Source organism: Anser brachyrhynchus (genome assembly GCF_964034855.1).
Source record: "Anser brachyrhynchus genome assembly, chromosome: 2".
NCBI lineage: Eukaryota > Metazoa > Chordata > Aves > Anseriformes > Anatidae > Anser > Anser brachyrhynchus.
The window spans coordinates 146,035,614-146,058,492 of NC_137695.1; the positions used below are offsets into that span (position 1 = coordinate 146,035,614).

Genomic DNA, 22,879 nt, shown 5'->3' on the forward strand with positions numbered 1-22,879 from the left:
CCTTATTCAACTTAGGCATATATACATACTAGCCAGCCAAAGTGAGGCTAAGTAATGCTACGACAAACTGAACATGCAGAGTATAGCTACAAAGCCATGTGAACTTTTGAAATGCACTTTAAGATTTATCTACCCGATACCTGAAAAATTGCAAGAAAGCTTCTATGTTAGCTTTTATAAAGACTCAGTCCTAATACTACGGATTCACTGTGCTAAAGCATAGCCTTGGAAGTTTCTCCTCCATGGATGAGTAGGAATGAAGTCTATAGGAACTTATAATGCCTGTTCTTATAAGTGCGAATACTGCCCTGTATATTGGAGAGCTCTAGAAAGAACCCAATAGTCTGTCCAAAATGTCAACTGAAAGCAAGTCTCCAATTGTATTTTCCTGCTTATAGCATTTGCAGATATTTACAGATAAACAGCTGCTAAAACTTTCCCATATATGTCTGTTTCCATTATTTGTTCTATCATGTAAACAATGATCACTACAAAACCCTTGCAGTATGCACTATGCAACATAACACCTCTATATACTTATTTAGTTTCCTTTTATAAGCATTTCTCCAATTTCAGGCTATGCAAGAATACATACTTATCCACATTAAAAATAGTTCATTTCTACCCTTAAAGTAAAAAAAAGAAAAAGGAAAAAAAAACCCTCTTTAAACTGGTAATCACATTCACATCTCTGAAATGTTAATCCAGGACTGCAGCATATCTGTTCTATCACAAAAGATCTCTGAAAACCCTTACTAAGTAAAGCCAGAGTTCTGAAGTGTACAAAGTTAAAAGAGCAAAAACAGCTCACCACAGTATTTATTATAAACAACTGCCTTCTGAAGATGGAAAATCAATATCTATGTGCAAACAAAAGTGTTCCGTGGAAAATGTTACAGAAAAGTGAGCCCCCTTTCATTACAGAACACTGGAAGTTCCTCTCCATCTCTTTTCTTTTTAGTGTGGATAATTCTATTTAAAAGAGCATGTGTGCTTGCATCTGCACAGAAGCTGAAAAACAAACCATGAAAAGTTCTGGATGGCAAATTCTAGGAGTTTTGTTTCTAAAAGTATGGGAGAAGCCGTGTAACTTAATTTCTCTTCTTGGAGGGATGGGATGGAAAGGAAAGAAGAAGGAAGGATTTCCTTGTATTCTGAAATATAGGAAAAAGCCCTATAAAAAAAACAGGGCTTGTTGCAGTTTCAGCAAGAGTTGAAGCTTTAGCAAGAGCTAGTAACCACATACAAAGTTACTTCACTGAATGAATATCCCAAATCTTTCACTCGTATCTCACAAACAAATGAAAGGGAACTGTATTCAAGTACACAACCATCCCCTTAAATACAAGAATCCCATGATGAAATGCATTAACCCACAGTAGATGTACACAGAAGAGCTTGAGATTTTTCTTGAGGTCACTGGTCAAGAAACTCAGTACTGAACAGCATGCTATTCTCCTAAATTGCCCATGTGACAAAAAGCATCTCTCAGAAATGACATCTACTATTTAGATGCCACAACCTCTTGGAAGTCCAAGAACTGAAGACAAAAGCATCACTTTTGGAAAATCCCATTCCACTGCTGGTACTGTGGTTCCAGTATTTGGAAAAATTGCATTAATTGGAACTGGGTATCATTGGAACTAGACTGATCAAATGAAATTTTGGTATTTCTATTATATTACAGAATCACAGAATCACAGAATCATCTAGGTTGGAAGAGACCTTCAAGATCACCTAGTCCAATCTCTGACCTAACACTAACAAGTCCTCCACTAAACCATATCACTAAGGGCTACATCTAAAGGTCTTTTAAAGACCTCCAGGGATGGTGACTCAACCACCTCTCTGGGCAGCCTATTCCAATGCCTAACAACCCTTTCAGTAAAGAAGTTCTTCCTAATATCCAACCTAAACCTCCCCTGGCACAACTTTAGTCCATTCCCCCTCGTCCTGTCACCAGGCACGTGGGAGAATAGACCAACCCCCACCTCGCTACAGCCTCCTTTAACGTACCCGTGGAGTGCGATAAGGTCACCCCGAGTCTCCTCTTCTGCAGGATGAACAATCCCAGCTCCCTCAGCCGCTCCTCGTTAAGACTTTTTCTCCAGACCCCTCACCAGGGGTCTGGAAACAAAATATTGTTTCCTAGATTGCTTGTTTGCCCACTTAAAGTCACCATATGTAATTTGAAAAGCACTCTTTGCTGGTATCTTGAGGTCAAAGTAAAGATCTGTTCCTTTTCCTTGGCCCTAAATGACAGTTGTCATTTCTGCATTATTTTATCCAGTACTAGCTCTATTTTCAGGACAAAGAACCTGTTCTGCATTCATCAAGATTTCAGTCACAATAGAAATCATTCTAGAAGTGTATTTTGGGTCAAAATGTGTTCCTCCCCAAAGTTGTATATGTTCCAGTAGGTTGGAGAGATGAATTTGGGATTCAGAAACCAGAAAACCCTCCTATAAAATTTACAGAAATATTGAAATGTGAAGAAATAAATGTATAAATACACACATGCATATATTTTCTACTTAAACAGCTTTTTCCTACTTTCTGTTATGTGGTAGGATTTCAATTTTTTCACAGTGAAAGGATCAGTTTTGTAAACCTGTTGAGCTTTTGCCCTGCTACACAACTAGCATATATAAGTAGTCTCTTATTATACCTGGATTTATCAACCATTTATTTTGATGTGACAGATGATTACTTAGCAGTAACAAATGCCAAGTGGGCAGAACTCTATTGAACAAGAAAGTACGGAGGCCAGGACTGTGCTGCAATGCTGATGCTTTTCTATTCTCCCCTTTTAATTCGCTACCCTTCACCTTGCCCAGGTGCCAATCTAAATGTAGTCCCTCCTGAAAGCTGAGGTTCATTTACCAACTCTTTCACTCTTTTACATGAGATGCTGACCTAAGATGAACAAAACTGCTTTCCCTGATCCCTATGTGCTTTTGTGCATACTTGTCCACTTTCTGCTTGATACCCCTTTGTCTCTGCAGGAACTGCAAGCAGTATATCTAGAAGGAGAAGTGGAAAAAACAGATCCAGGCAAGGATAAAAGAGAGGAGGAAAAGCCCTAGACAGGAGGAGGCTCTGCAGAGAGGCTAGCCCCATCCCCTCCTTGAAAGACTCCAAGTGACAATTTACTGTTCTCTTTTTTGCAAGTATCTTAACTGTACAACTCAAACTTGTTGAGAAACCATAAAGAACAGTGTGCATGTTTCTAAGAGTCTCTGTAATAATCCCTAACATGATTTTTCCCAGGATAAGTCTGCAATCATTTAAGAATATCCATCATAAAAATCAGTGAGCTGCAGTGAGACAGCCCCATTACCACCCATGATGTAGGTTGCTCCATGCCACCATTCAGCATGACACACATTATATGCATGTAGTTGGCCTATCATCCACACCCTGCTGCTGAGCTGAAAAATGCCCAGTGCCAACACTTTACTATGCCAGTGGAAATACATTTCTTTGGCTCGTTTCCACGTTACGCAATCTCATAAAGTGGTTTTAAGTAAAGAGTTTGGGACAGTAGGGAGATTGAATAAAGGTGACCAATTCTGCTAACACTGAATGTGAGAGAAGGGAGAAAATAGATTTAAAAAGAAAATAAGCATTTTGCTAGAAATTACACTGGGGCTGTGTTTCATATGCAGACATCAATACAATTATTTTCTGTTTACTGTTCCCATTGATATAAGTTCCAATACTATATTTTTCTGTGTTTGAAACTTCCTCGAAGTTAAACAGAGCTAGATATATGAAATAGATGTGAGCCCAGTCTGCCAATGATTACTCAAATATACTCATTTATTTCTCAAATACATGAGATTAATTTCATACATTTTTAATGCTCTTATTAACTCTGTTATTGACACTTTTTCCCCCTGTATTCAAACTATTACTTCTAAGGGATGGGCATTAAGTGCCAAGCCTTAGAGCCCAAGCAAGAAGTTAATTTCTGACAAAGCTATGAAAAAGTAAACCCGTACAAAAGTACCTCTCCTTGCCTGCAGCTAGACAGACAGCACTAGAGCTACTGTAGTTTACAGCAGCCCTACCAAATGCTGACAGTTGCTCCAGTTTCTACAAGCCCTGTTACGCTTTATAATCCTGCTCATGAAAATGATCTGAGATGCAGGGAGGACTCGGATGCCTGTGTGGGCTGCCTTAATCCAGCCCTCTCTCCTGTGCTGAAGCAGGTTCCCGCAGGTCGGCGCTCCGTGGCGGAGGGGAGTGGATCTGCTCCTTCCCCTCCTACAGGCAACCAGCAACATTTTGTTAAAGGGAGTCCCACATCAGTGACTGCACAGCCTAACGTCGCCGAGGTAGTAGTGTAAAGCAGTAGCACGTCCTAAATTAAACACCGCATTTGAGAAAAGGGGAAAAAAAAAGAAAAAGAAAAAAAAAGAAAAAAAGAAAAAAAAGTCACATATCTCTCACAGGAGATTTTCCCAGCCTGCTCCTTGGCTGCCCAAAAAAACATATTCTATCATTTCATTAACAAAGCCAAGGAGCTCATGCTGTGGCATCTCATCGGAGGGCACTGGAGTTAACAATGCAAGTGTGAGCTCCAGTGGCCATGGCAACAGTAGCTAATTCTTCTTCCCAATCAGGGTGGCAATTCTCTCCCATGGCTTGAATCAGTTACAAAACAAAATAGTCTCAAAGACCTTTCAGAGCCAATAGCCTTGCAGCTAATCTGCTAATAGGAAATAATCTGCAGCTAATATACACATTCCAGGGCAGCAGTGTGTTTTCTTAATACTTTGTTACATGGGCCTCTTTCCAAAGAAAGCACAGCAAAGAATAGAAAACAGACATTCATTAAAAATAGCATAATACTACCTGGCCACTATTAATGCCTGAAACGTGCTACAACTTGCATGGCTCTTAAATGGTGATTTGGAGAGGCAGCACTAGATAGACTGAACGCAATGCAATTAGATCTAAAAGTTACATACAGGATTAGTTAACAGCTAGTTCATGTGAAAAATCAGACTTGAAATGATTTCCACATTTCTCTCTTTTCATTTGGCCTTAATTAAAGGATCCATTAATAAAAGCACTGAGCCTACAAGTATGTGCCTCAGCAATATGCCATCTAGATGGATACAAGAAAACAGATATTAATAAACGTACACTAACTGTACACTCATCTAACTGTGTGCTGCAGGTTTAGACACACATTCTGCTGCCTGGGGTAAACACATGAGGAAACAGCAGAAACAGGCAGCGGGTGAGAGAGGCGTGCTGCAAAACTAGTTATGAATCACCCATTCTGCATCAGTCATGTCAGGAACACTTCACAGCATGGCTTACTTTGAATTTAGTAAGGGCAGGACTACACTTTTGAAAGCCTGAGTGTATCAGCTGCAGTCTCATGTGGTACAGGTCCGGGCACAGAGAAAGGCGGGGTGAGCTCCGGCCTGCTTGGGACATAGCAGTTACCATCTCGTGCATGCAATTAAAACACAAAATCAGAGATGCAGAACTGCTGTTGGATTAAGGAAGGAAGAATTACACCCACAGCCCCAGCAAGCCTAAATGCTGCCAGTGGAGGTGGCTGTGAGAGCAGATGACTCCCCCAGCTTCACAACCATCTTTGCTAATCACATGCAGCCCAAACCACCACATCTGCACCGCCAACGTGGTTCAAGTGAAACCAGAAATCTCCTGATGCTCAGGTGTACTTTATTAGACTTATTACCATTGTATATTACTATTATATTTAATATTACTATAATATAGTATGCTGTTCTGTAATTATACCATACTTTTCTTTCTTTTCCCTATGCCAGTGGTAAAGCCAAGGAGATGACCTGGTCAATGACCTGGTCATTTCAGGCTGCTGCACAGGCGTTGAGCACAATTAGCAGACTGACTGGAAACTCTGGGGAAGACTGAGATAGACAGAAGTGACTAATGCGCTGTTCAGTGCAGTGCAGGCTGAATGTCTTCCACTATCTCCTATGATTTCAGAGACATCTCTGGTTTGGGCTACTAAAATGTTTCATTTCTAGCCCCATCTGTTAACTTCCTGAAACTCTCATTAACCAGGGTGATATTTTTTAGATTTTCTCTTGTTCCTGAGATGACTGTACTTCACTGTAATTTTAAGCTGTAACATATAAAATTTTTGTGTCTATATTTAATATAAAAGCTGTTTTCTTTTAAACGAAGAGAAGAAGAAATACATCTCTCCATTATGACCTTATTTTATTTTATTGAAAACTGCTTGAGTAATGAGATGTGAATGGGAAGGCAGCTCGATGTAACAGGCAAACTATTTTAGAAGCAACAAATTTTTTCAAATGTTCAACTTACATCTGTTACAGAACTACCCAAGTACTGAAAACAGTAGTTCTCCCAGTACAGAAATAAAAAGAGGGATGGTTTAAGAAACATTGGGAGCATGGCTAACAGAGAAAGACTTCCTCTACCTCTGTGGCCATCTCCTTTTCAGAGAAATGCTTTTGTCTCTATCTCAAGATCTAATGTCATGCTATCTATTTCTGAAGTGTTTCATTCCCCCAGTCAATTAGACAATTTATGAGAACCAGTGAAAACTGGTTGCTTATGGATATGTGTCTAATGATTAACAGTGAGCTCCTCTTGCACTCGGGGTGTTTCTAAGAGCTGCTTCCTGCACGAGTTCCCTTTGAAGTCACACCAGAAGCTCATGCTGCACGCCCGCGGGCAGAAAGCTCGCAGGACAGGACCACTTCACACGGCAGCCTGTTCCCATATCCTGGAAGTCATAGGAACATTATCTGCACATTTGCAAAATCCAGCTGAAACAAGCTGAAGGGCTGAGAAGTTGTTTGGTAAGAACAGGAGGAGCAGAAATGACTGTACAGACAGATGCAAACACCATTCTCTGCATAAATACAAGGACAGGATTTCATAAAGCTGTGTTACGAAGTATACGAGACCAATGCACTGTGATAAATCAAATTTTGCTTGACCTTGCTCGGAGCAAGGGGTTTTGCTGCTGTTCAGCAGTTTACATGTCAGTGTTTTGTATTTGGTGATAGCTGTTTTACAGGAACTGACAGACTGCATGATTTACCTTTGTGTGTTTGTTTGTTTATCTTATTCTGGTGCTGTGACTCAATCCCACCCTCTGTTAAAACAGCCTGAATCATTCCAAGCACACTCTGCAGAGAGAATGAGACTTCAATAGTAGTCAGTGCTAACCTACTTCTTCTCTCTAGCCATTGGCACAGTAAGTAAAAGCTCCTTGATTTTGATGGAGAAACACAAACAGGTCATTGCTGAGGGCTCTTGAAATTCCAGCAGAATCTCCGAACAGGTTGAACACACCGCACTCACCGCTCTTGATCCCTGACAAACTCAGAGCCTCTGGTATCTGTTTATCTTGATACATATTTTAAAGAGTTGCTTGAATAGAAAACTGTGCAAATAGGCAAAAAGAAGAGAAAGAAAAAGAAATAAAACCCCCCTTTCAACCCACTCTGACTTTCCCTTAGTTCTGGGTGGTGATGGTTTGGTCCACAGCTCCCTGAGTCACTGTGACCTGCAAGTCTTTACTTGGTGAGAGTCCTCAATGAATATTGCCCATTTTTCAAAAAAACAGGCGGGAGGCAGGATAAGAGAGAGAAAATAAATGCTGAACCCTTTAAAGTTACATGATTTTCAGCATCGAGGAGTGCTTTTATTTCTCTTTAAATCAGTTTTTATAATTTGAGTTGTCATGACAACATGATGCAACACTTCACTACCATGACAATCTGACAACTTTCAAAAACAGTAAGTGCTGTTTTTACTCTGTTTTTCAATCGCTCCCAAGGAAACAAGCTGTTATTTACTTCTGTGACGAAACTCATACGATACCATAATGGATCCAATGTCAAGAAAAATTAAAGCATAGAATGGGGGAAACAGGAATGGAAAATGTGCTTTTGTGTACATAATTACTGCATAAAAAGTACACATTTTTTCCGCTCTTATCCGAATTCACCACCATAACTTTGCTCATTTCCACCTACGAATTCATGGACTTTCTCCTCATCCCAATGAGGACCGGTCCTTGATTAATCATAAGGTCCTCACTGACTCAAAAATGGTCTGGTTTCTTACCAGCAATTTTATTTGGTGGTTTCATGCTTGGTTGTGTCCCAGCATTTGGATACTACACAACAAACTGAAGTAAATGAAATCTCTGTGTGACCATGAGTTAATTCCAATGGAGCGATATATTTGCAAATCCCATCAACTTATGTGAGACTTGTGTGTAAATTCTATGGGGATAATAAATCCACTGGCTAACTCTCTGCTAGACAGAGCCAGGAAATGTTTCCAGACACTGGAACTTGGTTATCAATATTATTCAGCTGTGGAAAAAATCACTAGGATGACACCTACTCTGTCTAGCAAAAACAATTCTCAGGAGTTAGCATGGACCAAGGACCACTCCCAGAAAAGGAGCACGGATGCAACCACCCTGTTCTGGAACCCGAGGCAGTTTAAAACTACTAAAATATGGCAGCTGGCCTCAGTAGTATGGGATGATCATTAGGATCATTTTCTGAACCGGACAGACATAGCCGTTGCTTTCCTGGCAGCCTTTTTTTGAGGAATATGACGAAGTTCAAAACACTTGACATCAAAACACACTGCGTTAAAGCCCCACTTCACGCACGGGTGGGTGTGATGGAGGCTCTGTTAAAGCACAGAAAGGCACGTATATAGCCCACACTACCAGATCCAACTTAAGTGTGAGAACCTGTTATCTAAGGCTTGTGTCCAGTTGAATACTCAATACGGCCTCGGTGGGGCTTCCTCACAGCTGCCTTCCATTCCGTTCCAGCACTCCCCTCACCAGCATCCAAGGCCTGGTCACAGCCAGGGGGATGGTAAGGAACTGAGAGACCTTCAGCCCGACACAACACTGCAGTGTCTTTTGAGTATCAATGGTCATTCTTTTAAACAAATGACAGTGTACTGGGTACTGATGCTGGAGCATGAGGAACAATATTACTTTTAGGACACAACAGTTGAGAAATTGCCATGTGCGTACAAACCTACCTCTATGATAAAGTGTTAAAATTATATATATATGTATATATGTAACCAATATTTTTGGCAGCAAAGGTACGTCTGTTTGATAGCATCAATACCTAATTACAGAAAATGAATTGTTCTACAAATCAGCAGTCTCATGATTAATATTTTACCTCCCCATTTAAAAGATTTCATGCAGTTTTGCTACCCTATTCAGCAGTTTAGTGACTATTATTTACCCTTATTAGGCTCACAGAAAAGCAGGCTAAATCAGAGATTTCAGTGCTTCAATTTTCTTTTTGTAAGAGGTCATGACTTCAGTTTTCAGCCTGCCTCGAAGATAAGAGCTCACTAGGAGAACTAAAGAACAGTTAAAAATCAGCTGCATCCTCAGCAATCTAATCCACCCATCTCTTGCTTTTCTATAAGGGAATCTTTCCACTGATGTCAGTATAACCTAAACCAGAGAATAAGCACATTATACATAAGCTCTTGATTAAAAAAAAAAAAAAAAGAAGAAAAAAACAACAACAACAACTAAGACCCACCCTGCGTCCAAAATCCCACACAGTTCTAATTCCACATCTTTATATCTCCATTTATTGCAAGTTCCTGTTGACAGGAACAGATATAGCCTTTGTTTCCATTGGTATCTCATTAGCAAAACAAGGTTGCCAAAAGCCAAAACAGTTCGAGATGTTGTTTCACAGAAGTTGCCTATAAACCAACTTTTGTTTATGTTTATCAGTTATGTATGTGTACGTTTTGTCACACAGGCCCCAAGTCAGGATGATCTTGCATTTATTCTCTTTACAGGTGACACCTAATGAAAATCACGGCACTTTCTGCTCTATACTCTCAAAAAAACACATTATATAATAACAGTTGCTCTAAATCACAAGCTTAGGCATTGCTGCTCTAGGCTCCAATTTCTTGTCAAACCAGGTTGATGTTCGTTATTTTACAGCCATCTCGATAGGTACAAGCAACCTGAGTGCAACCTGTCTCTATCACTGCTCACAACTACTGATGGCAATTGCTTCTTAGGAAATTGCTTGGGTGGAGGCTTGCTGATCTCTCACTGTGCAGAGATAACAGAGGACGGAACAGAGGGAGAGGAGGTGACATTTATTGCAGAGCAGGAAGGGAGAGTGGGGACTCAGGAAAATCATCAAGTTTCTGAATGGCAGAACAGCCACTAGTCAGAAACTTATATGCTGGGAACCTGCATTTTGACCCCGACATGCAGAAAGTGGAAATACTCGTAGGCACCATCCAGACAGTAATTTGAACTAGTTGGCCAAAGTGCAGGAGATAAATCATTATTTAACGTGGTCTGCAGAACCACGACAAAAGTGGAAAGGACAAGTTGTATGATGACACTTTATTAGTAGCAGATAAATTGGTATGACCTGGTCATATTTTTAGACATTTCAATACTCATATGCAGTTTCAGTAGTGGTGTGTTATTAACCTCAGGCTGCTTAAATGATAAATACTGACTTCTCTTTTCCATGAAATGTTTTTAATCAATTAGAGGGAGAAAAGTGTTGTTTTTTTAACTCACCTCTCAAGAAATGACCCCAAATAGAAAAACTAGCAACGATGCACAATGAATTGGGACAACCACCTATGATTTTAACCTCAGTTGTGTGATGGATCTGTTTCCTATTGAGAGCTTAATAGGGAGCTGCACAATGTACCTGTTAAGTTTTAGAGCAGTTTGAGGATGATGGAGAAAAAGCAAGAGTGAAAGATCTTGAAAGTGAAAGCACAGGAAAACTTGTACTGTCTGAAGAGGGTTGATCCAGAGGAATGTGGACAAGTGATTTAGTGGTGGGGAGGGAGGAGGTAGTATCAGCTGGGTTTTTTTGTCCGTTCAGAGCTTGTTGGATTGGAAAATAACGTATCCATTCTTCTAGCCCCATACTTCATAGACTCTTGCTTTAGCTCACATTTACAAAAATATTTACTTTAAAATCAAGTAAACATTTATCTCACAGAAATGTTGTAAAATACTCTATAAGTTAGCAAACTTTATCTTTACGCAGATGAATTGCATGAATATGCTTAGATGCCACTTAAATGTGCAAATATACCTATCCTTTGCATACATCTGAAGCAAAAAATTCAGCACATTTTGTGGGGAAACTATGTTAGGGAAGCACATAGCACATTTTGGATACTACTACTAGAATTTAAACATTAAGGATGTAAAAATGACACACACATTACCAGGAATGAACATTTGGTGAATTATCATTCCTCAGGAAGACACGTATTCATTGTCTTTCCTATCAAATGTGTTTTGTTTGCAGTAGTGGACCCACAACTTCCCTTTACTTTAGGTGTTTTTCTGAAGTATTCGTGACATGACATCAGCATGATTCATGCTTCAAGAAAGAACAGGAATAGCAAGAACGGCAAGATCACAAAGCAAGCACATTTCCCCACATTTTGAATAAAAACACAGACTTAATAATAATTTCTTATTCCTTTTAGCACTGACATTTTATATTATACTTCCGAATGGGCCTCTTAATATCATAATACTTGTAAACCTAAACTTATGTTGAATGTCACTTTTACAGTTGTAATAAGAACAATATGTAAATATAACCAAAGTTAATACCTGACCTCTTAAAGTTAAAATACTTTTGCAAAATTTATTTTGTGTAGAAGAGCAACACTGTCAAACATCAACATAAATAATTTAAAGATATAGCATATTACATATCTCCTAATAAATTCTGGACTATTAAGTACATACATATACACATCTTATCCAAAGTTCTTTCTTGTCTGTTCAACGTTAAAAGTATCATGACACTTCTGTAAGAGGTTTGCCGTGAAGTGCTTAAGAAAGCTTTTCCTTTGGTTGTATTCTATATTTGTTTGAGACCCCATTTCAGTCAGGCTGCTATAATTGTGTTTTGAAATGGAAGCTGGGAAAGAAGGTACAATATTGGCAGTACTGTATCAGTAGTGTATCTTGAGTTTGCTTTCCTTGTATTTAAGGCAGAAAGTCTGAAGTTGCTACAAGTTGTAGCAAACATTACATCTGAATGCATTTACTGAGGCTGTCAGTTTTCTGAAACTATATTGCATACACTGTAAACACTTGAGAGTGCAAATGCTTTTTCTAACATGCAATTCGTAGCAAAAAAAAAAGAACGTGTTTAAAGGGGAAGTATGATAATATAAATAAATAAATATTAATCATCATCATCATCAATCTTCCAACAGTTTCCCACAGAATTTGTTGAGAAGGTACAGAAAGGCTGCTGATGACCTGTTTAAGGATTTCCTTCTTTTTAAACTGAAAGTCACTTAAAGAAACTATTGTGTAAACCTACTATGTCAAATATAATCAAGTTGATTGGTAAATATTAGTGTGTTTTTCTATCACTGGAATTTGCAGCAGAAGCAAGTATGTAGGATACATGACACGCAGTACCAAAAAAAAAAAAAAAAAGTTTGGCTGAAGTTGCTTGAATAATTTATTTCAGTTATCCCAAACCATGAGTGCCAAGCTTCATCACAAGGCAATCACCACTTCCCATCAAAAACTTTGCATGTTGCAAGGATGTATGTTTTAAGATACTTCCATGTCCAAGAAGCAATATGCTAAAGTTTTCCACCTTGGAGAACATTCACAACTAGCAAGGATGGACAACAACCCTAAGTCATGTACACTGAATGCAGTAATCTTTTTTTTTTTCCTGACTGGACAGCCTCATGCAGCATAAACTCTTAATCTCAGGAATAGGTTTATCTTTATATTTGGACTGACTTTTACTGGACACAGTCTCTCACTGATGACTGATAATTGCTTGGACGGAGAACTTAGTATGGACTTGGATTTGCAATGGAGCTCAGCTCTCACCGATGCCCCCAAAATCTGGCTGCTCGTGTCTGTGAGTAGAACATAATTCAAAATCTAGCACCTTATCTAGGTGCCCCGGAGCTGTTTTGAAAAATTGGCCTTGATCCCAGCCTGTCTCACTCTTCTTTGATTTTCAGGGCAAGAAACTCTACCACAAACAGTCATTCAGTCACAGTCACATTCATGCGTCCAAAACCTGTTTGCCCCTTGTACAACTCCCGCCTCCTGTGCTTATCTCAGTGGCAGCCATTTTCTGTTCCTTTTGCAAATTTGCACCTCATTTCAGGCTGACTTAGAACTAAGCAAAATTGAACACAGATTGGGAGCAAAATCTTATCTTAAAAAGCAGAGACAAAAGAATATTTGTGATTTTTTTCAGCCATTTGTTTTCAACCACCCTTTTTTTCATCCAACTGCAATGCTAGCACTTCAGTGCTACTGATACACTGACATTCCTGCCAGAAAGGCAAGGAATGGCCAAGCTGCCTTCCTGTCTGCTTTCTTAGGAAGTACAGCATTGCATTCACAAATTGTCAGCCCATTTTCTTGAGGTAGAATCCTGTGGCACATTCATTTGTACAACAGATACAAGTCCCCGTTCCCTAAACCACAGTGTCAGAGCTGTTTGTATTTAATGTGTGTGTGAGATGGGTTCGTTACTATTCCCCACTGTCCCCCCATCAACTAATGCCATTACCTGGCAACACGTCACGTAATTTCAAAACCAGTGCTCTACCTCCAACACCACCCCAGAAGATTACTTTAGTAAAGCACTTACTAGTACGTGATCTTAAAGGTTAGGTCTCCCGCGAGGGAACATTCCTTGATATTAGCCAAGCCATCAGGCTAACAAACACTTTCTATAGTTTTAACACATGGATTACATTTGAACTGACAGTAAGTTTTCCTCAGACTGATAGCCTGCCGCCCCCATTCATGGTTGTGCTTATGGGGCTCTTTTAAGCACCGCTGCCCTGAAATAAACTCCTACTATTCCTACAGGATTTCACACCAGCCAATTTAAATATTTTAATAATGAGTAAAAAGTTTAAAACGAAGATAAAATATTGTCTCAAGCCACAGACAGTGCTGACAGTTCAAAAAGAAAATGCTATCTTTGCAGCATCCGCGAGCACATCTGTGTCTGTAGGCCGTGTTGTAGCTCCGGATTGCTCAGGATTCCCTGTCTCCCTCTCCCCCTGTCCAAACCAAGCCTCTCAGCAGATGTGCAAACCAAAGAGCCACCGAGCCAGAAACAGCCGCAGGCCAACACCACAGTCTGTGACTGGAGGTCCTGCTGGAGATCAGAGCGAGGTGGCCTTGCCCAGAGAGGCCCAGGCCACGTGCTGGTGGATGCCACCACGGTTCCTGCTGGTATGTTTCTAGGGAGTCCCAGAGAGCTTCTCATTCCCAAGAGCATCAACACAGCTTTCCCCAAAAAAGGTGTTTTCCTTGGAAAGCATCTCCCGAGGGTAATGAGAGCCAGGTCAGTGCTCAAGAGTACCTGCAAACTACACACTCTACCAGCATTTACCCGGGAGGGCATTTCTCAATTCAAGCTCCCTTGCCTCTGAAGAAAACACGGGGCTGATGTTAAAGCTCTGAACTTTCTCCAGCCTGTTTGAGCTTTTTTATGTAGAGTTAAAAAGCAAGCTAACAGATTCTCCCAACATCCACCACACTCTGGCAGAAGGAAATGCTTCAGATTTCATGCTTATTTGGGTTTCTGAGTGCCAGTCACTGTTTCTGTTTTTATTTATTTAATAGCTATCTGAAAATAAGAGACTTAGCAACATGTTGTGTAGCTGATTTGGCTGATAATGCCTTTTTTTTAAGCTCATTTCCTGCTTTAGGAGAGCATGGTAACAAAACTAGGTATTTTTACTCTACTAAGACAAGGCACTGCATTAAACAAAAACAAGAAAAAAAATGCTGAAAAGGAAAAAAATACAGCAAACTGATGAACAGATTACTTGTTATCTTTAGATTCAGTTTCATGTATCCAACTTTTCTGGATATTTTATTATTAGCTAAAGTAAATTCAGCTGTGCACAAAAATTAAAAAATGATACATAAAGGCAGAAGCTAACTAAAATGAGCTGATACAATTCTTTCTTTTGGAGTGGGGGAGGAGGGAAGATTTAATTGTGAGGGGCTTTAGCCAAGGAGAACAAGAATAAAGTTATAGAATTGTATCTAACAAGAAATCTAACTAGCAAAAATAGTTTTTAATGTAAAAAGCAAATTAAAAAGTCAGAAAAAGGCCTAATTGCTTCTCAGCAGTGATATAGCTTGCTTCAGCGAATATTGCCATGTCTTATAGCTGAATTCTGTAAACATTTTCTGTGCTGATAGAGAAGGGTGCATTTTACATTCCTTTCTCAATATGGTAAAGCTGTAACTTATACCTCTGACTTATCACAGCATTGGGAAACACATGTTTTCCCCTTATTTGGTAGCACAGAGCATCTGGAAAGGAAAAGGGACATACCTCACAGTACCAACTGTGAACAACTATCACAGTAGACCTGCCTAAAAAAGCTGGCACAGCACCTAGTTTGAGCAGGATATAAAGCAAAGCTGCTGATGTGCCTACCACTGCAGAGTATCTGAAACTCTTCAAGTGTCTAGAGGAAAAGGTGCAAGAGAGGATGGAAGGACTTCTGCACAACATTTAGCATCAAGCTGAGGGTTCAGCTGCACACCTTGCTGCTGGCCTGCTGTGAGCCAGCACCCAGTTTTCCAGTTCCCGGAGCAGGTTGTGACATACCAAAATTAATTGGCAGCTATTTTTCAGTGGAAGGTGGAATAAGGAGGAAGACTGCCATCACTGAGAAGCTGAAATTTACACTGTGATGCACTCTTACCCTTCCCAGAGGGTGTGGAGAAGACAATGCAGGGAAGGGAAGGGTTATGCTATTTTTTCCATTATAAAGGACAGAGTTGTAGGGCAGCTCTCTAGCTGAATTCAGCATGGCCTCAGCTGCTAAAAATATGTGAGTAAGGTAGATCTTAGGAACCACAGTACCAAACTCAGTACCCTCAATACCCTAAATGCTGTGTTCAGAGGTAGCCAACCACCATGGGTCCCAGGATTGGTGATGTTAAAGCTCAGAAATGGAATCAGAAACACTCAGCTCTGAACAAGCGCTGGAAGCTCTGATGTTTGGCTGCTCTGAGCAGCTCTGCACCAATTTTCTCATCTGAAAGTTCATGAGCTCATGAGCCTCCCCCTAGAATACTAGAATAGCTCTCCCTCTTCCAAAACTTGACTTTGATTTCTAAGGTGCAGAGTAAGAGGTAATCATTTAGTGGGAAAACCTCTAACACAAAAAGTGAAAGGACAAAGACTTGTTTCCTTTCCCTTCAAACCATCTCAGCCACACCTACTCGAGAATCCTGATCTCTGCCCCGTAGTCCAAGGCTTCTCCACATGGGACGTGAAAACCAGAGGGACTGACGAACAAATATGTCTGAGCTGCTGAGTGCTTTCTCCTGCACATGCAAGCAGCTGGGAGCCAGAGCGGCTGCTGCAGCTGATGATGGCTTTTAACATCAGCACGTCTGGAAAGTCCTGGTCAGAGCGGTGTCAGGAATGAAAAGTGTCCGAGGGTTCAGCTCACACCCTAGCAGTGAGATGATCCTCCCTCCTGACTGCAGCCATAAGCATCTGATCACCATACTCAGGGTATTTTAAAAATCTCCTTAGTATCCTAAATTTTATTTGTGTCCAGTAGCAGTTCTGGTCTCATATACACAGAGCAAAAATAGAACAAAACAAAACAAAAAAGACTTAAGCTGAGCTCCAAGGAGGAGACAACACATATTCGGTGGAAGGCTGCTAAGAGCTGACATTATTATCCCCTGCAGATAACCTGCAGATGGGCACGCATCCTTTGAAAATCAGTTGGTGTGGTGCTGTTACTAATACTGTAAAACAACTGCCCGCCATCTCGTCAGAGGCAGCTGGCGGGAGCCTTCCTGTCAGGACTTGTTATGGAGGCGCAGAGCTCCCACACACGTCCTCACAATGGTAGTATTTTGCCAAAAGAGGCATAAAACTATGGTTACGAAACCTGATCAAAAAGCGGAGTTAAAGTTCAGTTCATTCCTGTCCCCTTGAACAGCAAGAAAAAACTTTGTAGACATCCAATTTCTGCGGGCAACTGTAGAAGAAGGTGTTTTTAGTGCCCTCTTCTGAATGGAAAATTAAAACAGAGGGCTAAGTGAATTTTCCAAGGACACAGGTCCAATCAGTGTCAGGCTCCAGAAGGGAAATTCCTTAGAAAGCTACTCTGCAGAAAGTCAGAGTTACTGCTCCCCCTTCCTACAAAGTTTGGATACTCTGCATCTAGAAACTACAGAGGTTTGGGTTTTTTTTGTGTGTGTTTTTTGGTTGTTGTTGGTTTTCTTCTCTCTCGCAATACATATATATGCATATCATCCCCCATAATGTATCAATTAAGTCAATCTCATTTCTTCAGATCTTTACTTGCTGAAAGATTGTTTCAAGGATACAAAAGCGAAGCCAAACAAAAATTTCTGTATGGGTGCTTTTGAAGAAAACAACTACACAAACGATTATCTGGCACAGGCGAGACGGAATATGACAACCAAGGGAGAGCATTCAAGAATCTCCAAGGATGAAGCAATTCCTACTGTTTTGAACTGCGCATATGAACCCGGAGTTGGACGGCAAATGCTCCCTGGGAGGAGCTGCAAAGGAGCAGGCTGCACAGTGATACAGCAGATGACGGTATCACTGTCCTACTGTTTCTGGTGAACTTTACCACAGGAAGCGGCTATAAAGCATTTACAGTGTCATAGGAGCCATGATCCGGGAGAACCCCTGGGGAACATGATGGAAAGAAATATACTCTCGACACAGAGAAGCATCATCGTGGTGTTAATGGCTCTGGTTGTGCAACTGAGCCTGCTCTGAAGCTCACTTACACTCCCACTGTAACTGAATCCCAGTTTATGTCTATACACCTAAACCATCGGGAATTTTTATAATCTCCTGTCTTTGATATCTGAACTAGCTATCTTTAAAAATATTATGTTCCAGTGCAATCAGATTGTAGTGGGCTGATTCAGGATTTACTATATGGAAATACTGCAACCATCAAACCAGTCTAAGTGATCACAGCAGTACCTTCTGGATTCAGACACACAGGAATAATTTTTTTTCATTCTCAAGATTTTAAAGTAACAACTACAAAAAACACATCTAAAATATTATAGAACGGGATGCCTCTTTTAATCCTTGTTAGTGTTGGTTGTTGTTTTTTTTTTTAAATTCGTTTATATATCACCATTCCCCAGCATCAGTGAGGCATTCAATAAATAAAAAAAGAGACAAAGACAAAAAAATCCCACAATAAAAGACATTTTCATTATGAAAAACAAACAAGCCAAAGAAAATATCAACCACAGCAAGGCATGTCCATATATTGAAATACACCCCTTCAAAGAAACAAATTACTGATTACAAACAACACATTAACGACATAAACACTATGAAGAGAAAGCCTTTCTTTTATTCTTTGTCACGAAACATAATGAACTGAATACTGAGATGACGGAGGAAAAGAGGGCTTAGTGAATCATTGTCAAATACCATCATTGTATGGAAAGCTTACTTCTTGCATTACTGAGGGTAGTAAGAGTTTCTAAGGGTTGGTTTTATTCTTCTACTATAGATAGTACACGATGGTATCGTGGTTTGTCCTTTTCTGGGCAGGTTGATGCTATCCACACAGCACAAGCACTCATGGGAACTCCCCACGAACTGAAATTTATGTCAGTTGGATGTCGTTAATAATGCTAACAAACCAGATACTTGTAGCTGAAGTTAAAATGGCAGATATAAGCAGAATTTTTTCTGTACATGAATTTCTCCAGGAAGAGAGGAAGGCCACTGTTTTACACCTACATTTTAATTTAGGCAGCCCATAAGAAAAACTTTTCAGGCAGATTCAAGTATCTTCATGCACGTATGGCAGAGGTTTATTTTAAGAAAAGCACCATAGGAATGCAGTAAGTAGAGCTGGCACAACCTGCTTGTTAGTTAGGATAAAATATGATTTTTGTTCAAAGATCCCTGATAATCTTGTTATCATTTTTCCCTGACCAGATGAATCATAGACTCTAGGATTAGAAAGGCAACTCAGATCACCAGCACCTACCGCCCTTCTCCATACCAAACAGTTATCCCTACAGCACGGCCCGTGAGCCACACGAATCACAAGCGATGCCCATTCACAGAAACAAAACAAACATCCCCGTCACCCCGTGCCACCCTGTTTGATCTCACTGCAACTTGAAAGCGCTGCAAGGTCAGGCAGGGGCAAGGGCTGGACAGAAAGATCACCGCGCGATGCCGAGACACGCAGCAGGATACGGCATTAGAGGTGCACTAAGTTTCTCTGCCTGTTTCCTGATCTCACACTACCGAAATCACAGGCGATTCAGCAGAACTGGATGATGCCCTGGGTCAGGGCTAAACTAGTGCCCCAGCATGCTATCGGGGCCGCTCAACTGCTGGACTGCTCCTGGTTTGAGTGACGAAAATTTTCCACCACCTGTGATCATTAAAGATTCCCTCATGCTTTTGTCAGGGGAGGGTTAACCCTCCTGACCTAGGCAGGTAATTACTTTTTGCCTATTTAATTTCCACCTGGAGTTTCGGTTTCCTTGCTTTCTAGCCCAAATTACTTTGTGTTCCTAAAGGGTGCTGCTGTAAGTCACAATTTATGGAAGCAATCCCTAAAGAGAACGATAGATCCCTTAGGAGTGGACTGTACCAAATAAAGCATAATTAGCAAACAATTAAAAGTGACTCATGTCGGAGCATAAAAATAATTTCTGGGGAACACATAGTTTAAAATACATTTCCTGATTCTTCCTGGAGTCTATAAAGCCAACCCTGAATTTATGATGGACAAAGGAAGCACTCTGCAATATGCCAGGAGATCAGCAACGGAGGCATGCCAAATTCTTCTCTCCCATGCAACAACTTAGTATCACTGCAGCCTCACTGGCTTCATTGACATTCATTTCGCCCAGGGTAAGACAGAGAAACTTTCAGGTCTCCTCATTCTCAGCCACCAGACTGACCAGACTGACTGTCTCCCTATTCTTAAGCCAAAGTACAAAGAAAACACTTCCTAGAAAAATGACAGCATGTTCAATGACAGCACCTCTGGAACTGTGTGAAAGTAAACTCTGCAGTACTTTGTGCAAATATCTTCTTGAGTTTTGATCAAACCACTTATTTTTTTACTGAGAATCTGGAATTCAAATAAGCACAAGGTGAAATTCGCTTGATTTTAATGTAATGTCCCCCGCCCCCTCCCAAAAGAAGTGACTCAAAAATGATGCCAGCTTTGGTAAAAAGGGTTGTGAGCCACGGCAAGCCTTGTCTGAACTGAAAGTCTAGTCTGAAACCTAAAGCCAGGCGAGTTCTGTTTCACCCACAGCCCTGATCTAAAGGTGTTACACAGCTCTAAAACTCTCCACAACATCTGTGCAATTTCTACCCATTTGCTTGTGCCACTCTCCAATAAATACGAAAACAGAGCAGGTACGTATTAATTGTTTTGCTATACGGCTCCTTGCGGAGGGAAGAAACTTGAGCCAAAAAATCAAAGAAGCTGAACTCATTTCCATTTGTAAAGAACTGCTTTACTGTCTGTCTGCAAATAAATCTCCTTAGTAAATAGCTCCAAGGTTGAACCAGAGAATATTGTATGGATCAAAGAATTCATGTCTTCCTGTGTAAAGTGAACAGGCCGCAAGCTCACTTGTTTGTCTAAAACAATTAGGGCTGGTATGAAAAGGAGGGGGCAGGGACAAATAAGCCGCAGCTGATTTTACTTTGCAAAATATTTGGGGGGGTCAAATTAATAACCGGTCAGGCCCCAAAACAGTCTAATCTTTGTCAATTGGTGCCAAATTATGCAAGGTGCTGCCAATTCTGGTTGTCTAACAAATCAGTACCAGTGTACATTACTTCTAGGCTGAAGCTTGATTGATTCTGGTCATTATTTGGGCTGATCTCATTTGCACACATGGAATCAATATGCAGTCCAGATGTTCATTTGCAGTGAACCACTGAGTGAAACTACTCATCTACACGCAACTTTAATCCTGCCATACAGCGCCGCAGCCCTATCGCTTCTCTTCACCAATACAAAGATTCATACGGAACAAAAATCTATAAAACATTCTGCTAATATTTCTGTCAGCTGAATGACTTTTACAGTACTATATAAAGTTGACAGATAATGCATGCCAGTCCTAATTTGAGATAGACTTTTCTTTTGGGACTTCAACCACTGAGCAAGCAAACAGATCGAGCAGTAACATTTATTACAATGCATAAATCATTTTCCTGCAACTACTACAGGTCCTGCCTGAGGGTGAAACTTCTGAGTAGCCCATGAATCCTAATATGCTGGATAAGTTACTAAATCGTATTGTCACTACGCCAGTTGCTTATCAGGAGCAAATTCATAAAGCTCTTCAAAAGTAATTCTGACAACCACTTTTTTATTCCATATGTAGGCTTTGAAAATACGTACTAACAACCTTTTTACCAAGGAAAAAAAAAAAAATACATTTCACTTCATTTAATCTGACTGGCATGGTTTACAATGATAGTTTTATATTGTTTTCTCCTGTGGTAAACTTAAGTGAAAATACCCATTAATTCAGCATATAGACATTAGGCTAATTGTATTCCACTCCATCAGTATTTACTGAAATACACTTACAGTCCTCCTCCATACAACTTTTTTCTAAGATAAGCTTGTGGAAAAAGGTCTTATGAGACCATGCACTACAGCAATAGAGGCAAAAGGAAACCCTTGAATGGGATTTTTATGCACGAGAAGGCACTGTCATAGTCTGAGATACATGTGAAAGATCCTGAAAGAGTGTAAATGGAACCACTAAATGACAATGTGGTGCCTGATTTTTGCAACGCTTATGGGATTAGTATATAAAGAAGCAATATTAAAATACTTTTGTTAGTGAAATCTAAGGTGGGGTGGTTTTAAATTCTCCCCTTAGAAATGAACCGCAGATCAAACAGCTACAATAAATAGTGAATCATTCTTTAAAATTGCTCAACATTCTTTAACTAACCTATAAGCCAAATTCAAGAAAAAGATGTACTCAGAAAGTAACATCAATTCCCCCTTTGCAAGTAATCAGTAAAGTGATTGTCACTGTCACTTCTTTGAAGTTGTTTATGCTTTCTAGGGCAATACACATATGTTTTAACTACCTAACCTAGATTTCTTTTTTTCTTTTCCTATTAAAAAAAAAAAGTCTTTCCTCATGATGATGATTCCATACTTCAAGATCCATCTGTTTCCTCTGGCTCCTCTGCCATTTTGGCCTCAGTGGAGTCCTTTTAATTGCATTTAGCCTTATCCTGGATTGTATGAGCCTATTCCCAAGGATGTCTGGTTTTCATCAGGTAATGACCATTAATTCTGGCTGCATTTCCTTCTAAATCTTGTTGAATGGCATAAGAAACAGAAGCTCTATATTTTTTCTTGTATGCCCTATTGTTTTGGAAATGATGATTTTCTTGGGGCTTGGACTGAAGGCTGGTCATCCAAAGATGATGCTCAGACTGGAGAAGCCCTCCTATCTCTCCCCATATTCTTTTCTTTGTAACTCCTGATCTTGCCTGTGTCATCCCCATGCACATTTCATTCACAAAACTCCAGACCGTTCCAGAAGAGTTGCATTTGCATCTGTAGCTGGTGCTTGCATCACTTAAAGGCAGAAAGTCTCTCAGACGCAGGAAAGCACAGCTTGTGGTACTGCCACAGGTCCTCCTCTGGGCCTTACAAACCCAACCTCAAAAGACTCTGTAACGTAAGTAACATTTATGGGTTTCCAGTTCTGTACCCAGGGCTAATGTCTTGTTATGGTGAG

General features: G+C 40.2%; 1 protein-coding gene across 6 annotated transcripts in view; it reads right to left on the reverse strand.

Annotated features, from left to right (window-relative positions):
* TRPS1 (transcriptional repressor GATA binding 1) overlaps positions 1 to 22,879 on the reverse strand; it is a 213,999-nt gene that overhangs the window by 59,845 nt on the left and 131,275 nt on the right. The gene's annotated exons all lie outside the window — the stretch shown is intronic.